Source organism: Trematomus bernacchii, unplaced genomic scaffold (genome assembly GCF_902827165.1).
Source record: "Trematomus bernacchii unplaced genomic scaffold, fTreBer1.1, whole genome shotgun sequence".
Classification (NCBI taxonomy): domain Eukaryota; kingdom Metazoa; phylum Chordata; class Actinopteri; order Perciformes; family Nototheniidae; genus Trematomus; species Trematomus bernacchii.
In genome coordinates this window covers 476,160-487,535 of record NW_022987693.1, presented here as the reverse complement: position 1 = coordinate 487,535, position 11,376 = coordinate 476,160, and positions in this window count along the sequence as shown.

Sequence of the window (11,376 nt, the reverse complement as noted above, 5' to 3'; positions counted from 1 at the left end):
TTCTTCTTTTAGCTTCTCTGTTTTCAAAAATGCTGCAAGCGTCACAATATATGCGACGCTAGGGATGATTAACTCGCGCGAGAATTGTGACGATTCTCTCTGACCAATCAGCAGTCGTCACTAGTTTAGCATACTCCGCCCAGTTGTTGGCCCGCTAGTGTGGCCTCGATAGAACCACAATTTTGTCGGCCCAGAAAAAAGGTGAAAAAGTGGCCCCGGGCCGGGCCGGGCCGGAACTAGGCCTAGTGGAAGCGCAACCAAAAACGGGCACGGCACGACACGGCACGCTTAAACCGCGCTCCGCGCCATGGTGGAAATACCCCATAACACAGAAAAGACCTGTCTATGCTGCCCCAGAACGCCTCGTTGGAGATTTTCTTTTTCCATTTTTTTCTTCCTGGTACCAAGTTACGTAACAACGACCAAATGGACCAATTGGTCCAATCCGTGGAGCTCCTCACACACACACACTCTCTCAGCCACGTCTCTCAGCCGCGTCTCGCAGGGGCGAAACTTCGACGCAAATGGGGGTGCTAGTGGAGCCTCGCAGATGGGGGTGCTGCAGCCCCCTCAGTACCCCCCCACACCAGGAAACAACACCAGTAATCCAGCTCACAGTGTCCGCTCCTCGAGCCTCAAAGGGTGGAGCAGCGAGCCCCGCAGCGTCCCACCAACACGGCCCCCAGACCCCACGCAGCATTCTCATCTGTTTGTCATTACTGGTGTCATTTCCTGGTTGCTAACAAACGCCATTGTAACACATAATCACTGATGTTCAGCTGTAACGGTGGTGGACTCATCAGAACAGAGTGGGCGAGCTGACCAATCAGAGCACAGTGGGCTCACAGGGAGGGGGGGGGGCAGGAGCTCCAACAAGCCGTGCAGGACAGAGAGTGAATACACAGACTTTACAGAGATGCTGAGAAACCAATGTGAGTTTGGAACATTGAACAATGTGAATCTATTCTAGTAGACCTCAACTATGGAACTATGATCAGTAGAAATGGCCATGAGTCATGGGACCTTTAATATTAAACTTCCAAGGTTTTTTGACTACAAAACGTTCCCCATAAATACACAAGTTGCTCAGAGGATTTTTTGGACAATATTCTTATTCTTGAAACCTTTTATATAAACTAATCTACGCATATGACAGTGTTGATAAGTGCTGGGTATTTCATAATACACTTATTTCCTTATCAATAGGACCCCCCTCCCCTCCTGTATTGCTTATCTAGACGCACCTAGCTTCTGAGGAAAAGGGTTGCACCTTTATTTCTTAATCTCCGCAGCAGAAGGGAGCGGCTTCCAGAGCGATAACTGCTGCTGCTTCTCAACGTGGGATTTAGTTTGCTCTTGTTGGGTTTTTCTAAATATCTTTTTGGGATTTCCCCAGTTCTTTCCACCAAAGCAAGTGATGCTTAGCATCAAATCAAATCAAATCAGGTTTTATTTATATAGCACATTTAAAATCGATTTTTGGTCGAGCCAAAGTGCTGTACATGTAATAAAAACACATTACTACAAATCACAATAAACGACAATAAATTACAACAGATATATCTTAAAAACAAAATAAAAATAAAACACACGGAAAAGTCAGGACGTGCTCCGCTCTGACTAGCATGCGCATTGGGTTTAGATTCACAAAGTAATGATACGTACAGCAGTTTCCATGTTCTCATCAAGGTTTTAATGCTTTACTCCTGTGTCTTGCTGTAAAGCGACCTTGGGCCCCCTGAAAGGCGCTCTATAAATCTAAGTTATTATTATTATTATTGCTTTCTACAATTTAGCTTGTATGAGTAAGTATTCTGGGGAGTGGTGTTCACTGTATTCTGGTTAGAGTTCCCATTCATTAACATTGTGTGCAGTTATTGTCTGGTGTGAAGCGGGTAAACCTGTTGAACACCTGAGAGGTAAACATTTCCCAACTTCTCCCACTAAGGCAATGATGAAGAACTCTTAGCTTCTTGGTCGCTCTAAAGTTTGAAATGGCAACCTAACATCCCATTCTAACTTTAACGTGCTTCACAGAATCAAACATTCATTCAAACCCAGAGGGACCAGAAGAAATGAGGATATAAAAAAGTGACTTTTGTTTATCAGTAAATGTTGATTTCATCATCTTCTCAAACTGTTTAAAGCCGATGCTTTACGAACAGTTGAACAATATTTCTTCATAGGAACTTTCTATTGTAGTAACATATACTCAAGCATTATATATCCGGCAATCGCTCTGTCAAAACTGATGTTGAAATATAACACATATAAACATAATGGGGAAACAATAGTTGCTTATTTTGTTGAATTTATGTTCATTATTTTAGGACATAAGGTTCTTCAAGAGCCGGTTGCTTTGGCTTTGTCTTTTTTTAAACAGTATTTTCAAGCGAGTTATATTTAGAGAATACAAGAGGAGTCTTTTCTCTCATGAAAGCGGTGTGGGTTTTTCTGTTCAGGACAAGATCAGACATGCTTTATCAACATTAGAATGATGAACTATGAAATCATAGTTTAAGTGAAAGACAAAGAATATCTGTTTTGTTAAATGTATCATTTTGATTATGTTGGGAATATCCTATCGCTTAATTCAGCATTTGTTTATTTCCTTCTTTGTGCAGAATTCACAGCTCATGAATAAAAAGCTGCAGAACTTGTTTTGTTTGAGAGAATCACTGTTAACACCATTTAGTTGGAAATATTGCTGATGGTTATAAAGATGAAGCAACTGGATATGTTCACTCTGTGCTTGAGCAAAACATTAAATAAAGAGACCTGACTTTACACTGAGGGCCAGTTGTTGGTATTTATTTTAAGAAAGTGTTTTATATTATGTTATAGTTTTAATTATGTTGTTTTGTGAAATCTAAATTCATATTAAACTTCCAAGGTTCTTTGACTGCAACACTTTCCCCATAGAAACATCTTTTATGGAAAGTTGCAAAGAGGATTTCTTGGTCAACAATATTATTATTCTTGTTACATTTTATAAACACAAATCCATGCATATGAAAGTGAATCTTAGGTTCTGTGTATTTCATAATACGCTTATTTCCTTATCAAGAAGAACTCCCCCTCCTGCACAAGATGCACCTGGATTCCAAGGACACGCTTTGCACCTGGATTCCAAGGAAACACTTCGCACCTGGATTCCAAGGAAACAGTAGATATTAATCTTTCTGATTGATGGTGTCAGTGGTTGAATTGAGGCATGAAGGGAGTGTTGGCATCTCATTGGTCTGCCTGAGGGTTAGGGTGTGTCATGGGAACTATGATTATCAGAGAATTGAATGCTATGATGTTGTTTAACATGTAAATAATAATATTCTGTAAGCCTTACATGTCAAGAGACAGTATTATTGTATTCTGGGAGGCAGTGTCTCATCCACTATATTCTGACTAACGGGGTTAAATCCATAGTTTTCTTGTTAGTGACTTTATATCAATTGCATTCTGGTAAATGGTATATATTCATTGTAATCTGGTGAATGGTGGCTAATTTATTGTATTCTGAGCATTACTGGTTAAACTGGTGAAAGTTACCTAATGCATTGCATCTTGGTCGAGATGACCTGAATCATTCTCAGCTTTACTTTCAAAGTGTTTATGTTAGAATAATATTCAAAAGACTCGTTGTAACCCTGACCCTAGTTGGTCAAACATATGGTCCACAACAAGGCGGCCATCTTGAATTTGGTCAATCAGATGTTATACTTGGTGCTTTGTGCTGATGATCCATTACAGAGCACTTTACATGTCCACATTATATACACCAGGTTCTTCTGGTAATAATTGATCTTGAAGATGATTTAAAGGTCTCAGAAATGTATTGATTTGATATCATTCAAATGAAGCTGGCCATGCCATGTTAAGTATCAGCAATTCCTCTCTAACAGGAAGTGCAGAGACATTACACGATAATGTGGAGGAGCTGTAGCATCAAGTGCATTACCTTTGGGGTGGTAAATGAGCGACATTCTGAAATATAATTGTCACATAATGTAGTCAGAGTAATCAAGGAAGTACAACTCAGAAACCTACTTTCCATATTTGACATCAATACAGATCAAATGTGTAGCAGCTCGTTTCCCGACGTTGTGACGTTAAAAACAGAGATCCTTTTTATAGCAATTCGTGCACGTGTGATGTTGTGCACGTTACTGTTTCCCCAATACATACAACAAGCTGTGTTGACCTCATCCTGGCCTGTTGTTACTGTTCTAACTAGGAATATGTTAAGAAAGTGTTTTATATTATGTTATAGTTTAAAGGTGGGGTAGGTACGTTTGAGAAACCAGCTCGAGATCGCTAGAATTTGAAAATACACAGCCGGAGAAAATGTGCCACTTCCTCACAGAGCCCCTCCTCCAACACACACGAACGCGCACATGACCAATGAGGGCACAAGATCAGTTTGTGCCCAGATGGAAGGCTGACAGGCAGGTAGGCCATCCAGTTATTTTAGCCGGGCCGGCTCAGATGATTGGTCGTGCTTTTTACAGTACTACAGCTTCCACAGATGATATTTATTATGGATTTTTTGTCAAAGCACTTCAGATATTCATTGCTATCGGGATGTTAAGAGCATTCCATGGAATATAACAAAAAGTGTATCTCCAGCCGGTTTCTCAAACTTACCTACCCCACCTTTAAATAAAATAACCTTCTGCTTGTCTTAAATTGTACTTCTTAAATAAACATGTTCAAATATATTACACAGTATTATTCATGTGTTAATAAGAGCCCAATTTTCAGGTTAATTCAGTCGATTAAAGTTGAAAACATTTTCTAACAAATCTAACAAAGCCCAATAACACATTCACATATCAAGCTGAAATCTACCTTCACATTTCCTCTGATTCTCATCAATCTGAAGCTCCTGTTTGAAGGAATGAGCTGCCAACACAATAAGTGGCGCTTTTCCACTGCAGCACGTAGCACGGTTTAAGCGGGCCGGGCCAAACCCACTAGGGGTAGTTCCGGCTCAGGGCGACTTTTTCACCTTTTTTCTGGCCCTCCAACAACCGGGCTGAATATGCTAAACTAGAGACGTGAACACTCTCGACGGCTGAATGGTCAGAGAGACGCGCTGGCAAGGGGGCTACAACTACAACTAAATGAACATATTTGACCGTGATTTAATTGTAATACACGTTTCAAAATGATGCCGAAGTAACAACATACAAGTGATACAAGTCTGCAGACAGACGGCAGGCGAACAACCTTTTAAAATGCTTGTTTTCTGAATGGAGATGGGATCGATCAGGCTAAACTAACGTTGTATATGCTCCGTCAGACATAAATAAAGCAGCGACTGTAATGTATGCTGTTTAACGGCTGGTTAACTGCTTATATGCTTAGCTTAGTTGCCTGAAGATTGTTATTTAAAATGTAATAATTAAACTGAAACAACAGTTAATAAACTGAAACTGTTTACCTGAAATAAAGTGCTTAGGCTGCATTGATCTGTTCGATTACATGAACTGAAATTGACCTGTTTTAGTTTCTAAATTGAACCCATATTAAAAAATATATATATATTTTAGCAGCTAAACTGAGAATAGATTGCTCTGTCTGCTTTGGGTTACTTACCTGATTTCACATTTATACAAAATAAAGCAGATTCTGGTGGATTGTATCGTACATCACAGCTCTTAAATATTCTTTTTGGGGATCCATAATTGTACTTTATGTGACTTTATTAGATCTAAATGTACCGCTGCGCAGGGAGTCATCCTCCGGCAGATCTTCATCCAACATGAGGTCGTCATCGTCCAGATCACAAGATTCAAGGTTGTCCAAAACGTCCTGAAATAAAGAAAAATAGAGACTTGTATTGACTGTACTTTATTTATAAATGCGCTGTTCACCCAGCAGACACCAGAGGGCGCCAGAGGATTGAATAATGAAATCTGATGCAGAGCTCAGAGGTAAAGGAAGCTTTTCATTATTTAACTATGGACAGAAACTTGACCTGATTTTGTTAAATAAACGTTGGAACACAAAATACTGAGCATGGACCCACAACATTATAATAGTTCTTACTTTTTTTACTGCCTGTTGCTATCCTGACTTTTTTAAATAATTATATTTATTATTCTAAAAAAATACGGTTTTCTCCTGTTTTCTTAATTGTTTTTTCATGGATTTAAAATACGTTTTTTTATTTAAAATAGGTTGTTATATTGTTTAAAATATTTGTATTTAATGTTCTTTAAAATATTTGGCTCCATCCATTTTATTTAGCTTTTTAACATTTTTTCTTTATAGATTTCGACATAATGTAGATTTGAATTCAATATTTTTTTAACCAAAATAAAGGTGGTTATAACAAACATCAGACATGTGAGACTTAGTTGCTTTAATGTTAAATTAAACGGTTTTCAGCAGCAGCAGCTTCTAGAAGTTTTACCCTCGAGTTCAGACTGGTTTGAAAATGTGCAGCTCGTGTAAACGCTGACATTTAGAGCCTGTTTCTGCCTGTTCCAGGATCAGTGAGTTCTCTGCACGATGTGTCTGGCACCGACACAAGATGACCCAATCTGGAGAGAAACTGGACTAAAGTAGGACGGAGGCGTCAGGAATATTAAACTCTGCTTCCTGTTTTCAGCACAACAACAACAACAACAACACTCACAAACAAATCAGCTGCTCACACGGTGACAGTCGATCAATGTTCAATGGATAATTAGGAACAAGTCAAATGATCTTGTTTGTTTTTGGGAGCAGTGAAAGGTTTGAAATCCCATTTACTGATCAGCAAGTCAGATATAATCCCATTATGTACGGAACATTAATGACTTTCTCTGAGATTTCATTGGTACATTTACGAGCAAAAACACAACTTTAAGGTGAAAACAGTTCAATATTCTCTGAGATAATAAAGCCAATAATAAGACGACAAAACAAAAAGACGAAATTTGAAAATTTACAGGAAAAAAAAACGTTGTTATTTTCTCCAATGTAAGTGGGAAGGAAAAACTCACAAGTTAAAGAAAAATGAATTCCTGGAAAAGTATATTTTTAGCGATGTGCAATGCTGGATCCACCTCATCATTTCATTCTCGTAAATCATCAGTAATGTGTGAGATTATAATCCCAGAGTACATCAACGCCTCAGGTTTTCTTTCTTCTAAATGCATCCCTTTCATTTAGTAAACAAACGTCTCCATATGTGGGGTTTTCCTCTGAAATGCACATTTTACAAGTTGTTTTCTAGTTGATCTGCTGTTGTGTGACAAGACAAATAAAAAGCTCAAATGGTTCAGTCTTAAATATTAGAATGATATCTTTCTATCTCTGAAAAGTCCAATCTCTTTGGTGTTTCTCTCAACAAGAACCCATTAACCCTTTACTGGGGGAAACACCAGAGGGAATACAGAAACAGATTCCTACCTATTTCTGGTTATTAGAATAAAGATCATTAAACAAATGACAAGGCATTTACTAAAAGACAATAACTTAGTAAACTCACAATGGAAGAACTGAAATGAAATGTATGAAATGGAGAAACTCTGAGAATTAGAAACCAGATGCATATCTTAAAAGTCAATTTATTGAACATGTCAGAAACAAAACATACATCAATACTAATAATAATATATATTGCTTCTTCCTTTTCTTCCTTCTCACTCATAATAATAATAATTATACCAAAGTACAATAAAATAAATAATAATGATAATGCAAAAAAAAAGAAAATAAAAAGAAACAACAACAATAAATCTTAAATTAGTCTCTGTCGTGTTCAACAGGGGCAAGAAGAAGCTTAAAAAACGTTTCTGGTCCTACCCCTTCTAGCGTACATTTTCCTTGCAGTATAAATGAAGTAATTAGGTCATCGTCATCAGCGACATGTTTGTCTTGATACTTTTTTACAAAAACAATCAGGAAGTAATTACTTTTACAATTACAGGAAATAACAAAAGGAATTTTTACAGGTACTGTTCATAACCACTAATGGTTTGGCTCTTGAATAATACTTTCATTTTATATAAAGTTGTACAATTTTTCAGTGCATCACTACATTTATTCCACAGACTAACACCTTTTGATGAGATGCAATGAAGTTTGGCATTTGTACGTACGGGTGGTTTTTTGAAAATGCAGTTTCCTCTCAACATGTGCATGCCTTCTCTCCGTGTAAAAAGTCCCTGGACACCATGAGGCAAATGATGATTTGCGGCCTTGTACATCATTTGAATGGTTTTATAGTCAACCAGGTCTTGTAGTTTTAGTGTTTTTAGTTTGATAAATAATTTATTTGTTGGTTCTCTGTACGAAGTTTTGTGTATAACTCGTATTGCTCTTTTTTGCAGGATGAAGATAGGATGTGTATTTGTTTTGTATGTGTTCCCCCAAACCTCCACACAATACATCATGTATGGAAGTATGAAGGAGCAGTACAGCATAAACAAGGAAGCTTGATTAACTAGGTATTTGGCTTTATTTAGAATTGCTATTGATTTGGATATTTTGGCTTTGATATAGCTTATATGTGGTTTCCAACTTAATTTATTGTCTATGATTATTCCAAGGAATTTTATTTCCGTTACTCTTTCTAGTGGGACGCCATTTATAGTGAGTTTCTTCTCTGTATTGGTCGACCGATTCCCAAATATTATGAGTTTGGTTTTGCTTGCGTTCAATGTTAATTTATTTTGGTCAAACCAGATCTTCATCCTGCTCAGTTCCTTTTCCATTGTGACCAATAGCTGTTCTAGATTGTCCCCACAGCAGAGTAGACTTGTGTCATCTGCAAAAAGAATGGTTTTAACAGTTTTTGATACTTCACATATGTTGTTAATATACAGAATAAATAATAATGGCCCCAAGACAGAGCCTTGAGGCACCCCGCATGTAACCTGTAGTAGTTGTGATGTATGACTTTGTATTTCAACGTACTGATTCCTGTTATGTAGGTAGCTGGATAGCCATGATAGTGCAACACCTCTAATTCCATATCTCTGTAGTTTTTTTAATAATAGTTCATGGTCAACCGTGTCAAATGCTTTTTTAAGGTCCAGAAATATCCCTATTGCATATTCTTTCTTTTCTATTGCCTTAGTAATGTGTTCCATAAATTCTATAACTGCAAATGATGTGGTTCTGTTTGCTCTGAAACCATATTGTTGTTCATAGAGTATGTTATGTTTGGTGAAGAAGTCATTTAGTCTTACATAGTAGATTTTTTCCAGTATTTTAGAAAACTGTGGGAGCAATGAAATTGGTCTATAGTTTGACAGTACATGTTTATCTCCAGATTTATGTATCGGTATGACTTTAGCAGTTTTCATTTTATTTGGAAATACACCGGTTTGTATTGACTGATTACAGATGTGAGTTAGTGGTTTGGCTATACATTCAATAATGTTTTTAACTGTATACATGTCAATATCATGACAGTCTGTAGACCTTTTACTCTTTAGTTTTTTAACTGTGTCAATAATTTCATTTTCATCAGTCCCTCTTAAGAATATAGTTTCCTTCACATTTATATCTTTACTTTCTACACCTTCACTACTACCAGTATTTGGAATTTCCCCAGCTAGACAAGGACCAACATTAACAAAATACTCATTAAACTGTTCAGCAACTAAGGTCATGTCATAAATGACTGTATTGTCTTTTGACAGAAAACTGTTTGGGTGCTGTGCTTTTCCATTTCCTTTTTTAATAATGGTATTTAATACATTCCATGTGTTTTTAATATTATTTTTGTTATCTTCCAATAATTTGTTGTAATGATCCATTTTGCTACATCGTATTATCTTTGTTAATTTGTTTTTGTATGTCTTGTATTTTTGTTCAGCCTCTACTGTTCTATTCTTTAACAAGTCTTTATATAATTCATTTTTCTTTTTACAAGCATTTTCTATTCCCTTAGTGATCCATGGTTTTTCAGCATATTTTTGTTTCACACTTTTCTTTACACGAGGACAATGTTTTTCATACAGCCCTGATAGAATATCTAGAAATGATTCATAAGCTTCATTTACATCTGGTACATACACTTTGTTCCAGTCTTGTTTACGTAATTCTTCTTTAAAAGAATTGACAGACTCTGGTGTTTTGTGTCTTGTAATTACGACTGTTCTGGTGTCTTTTTTGATCCATATCTTTGAGGAAAGGTGGGAGAAATGGGTCGAGTATAGAAAAGTATAATGAAGATAATTCATGTATACCTGAGTATTAATCATGTATTCATTCTTTGATTTGGAATATTATTATTACTATTATTTCTTTTCGTATATGTCATCTGTTATGTAGTTCATCACACACACACACACACACACACACACACACACACACACACACACACACACACACACACACACACACACACACACACACACACACACACACACACACACACACACAAAGAACTCCCCCCTCCTGCACAAGATGCACCTGGGTTCCAAAGAAACACTTTGCACCTGGATTCCAAGGAAACAGTAGATATTAATCTTTCTGATTGATGGTGTCAGTGGTTGAATTGAGTCATGATGGGAGTGTTGGCATCTCATTGGTCTGCCTGAGGGTTAGGGTGTGTCATGGGAACTATGATTATCAGAGAATTGAATGCTATGATGTTGTTTAACATGTAAATAATAATATTCTGTAAGCCTTACATGTCAAGAGACAGTATTATTGTATTCTGGGAGGCAGAGTCTCATCCATTATATTCTGACTAACGGGGTTAAATCCATAGTTTTCTTGTTAGTGACTTTATATCAATTGCATTCTGGTAAATTATATATATTCATTGTAATCTGGTGAATGGTGGCTAACTTATTGTGTTCTGAGCATTACTGGTTAAACTGGTGAAAGTTACCTAATGCATTGCATCTTGGTCAAGATGACCTGAATCCTTCTCAGCTTTACTTTCAAACTGTTAATGTTAGAATAATATTCAAAAGACTCGTTGTAACCCTGACCCTAGTTGGTCAAACATATGGTCCACAACAAGGCGGCCATCTTGAATTTGGTCAATCAGATGTTGTACTTGGTGCTTTGTGCTGATGATCCATTACAGAGCACTTTACATGTCCACATGATATACACCAGGTTCTTCTGGTAATAATTGATCTTGAAGATGATTTAAAGGTCTCAGAAATGTATTGATTTGATATCATTCAAATGAAGCTGGCGATGCCATGTTAAGTATCAGCAATTCCTCTCTAACAGGAAGTGCAGAGACTTTACACGATAATGTGGAGGAGCTCTAGCATCAAGTGCATTACCTTTGGGGTGGTAAATGAGCGACATTCTGAAATATAATTGTCACATAATGTAGTCAGAGTAATCAAGGAAGTACAACTCAGAAACCTACTTTCCATATTTGACATCAATACAGATCAAATGTTTAGCAGC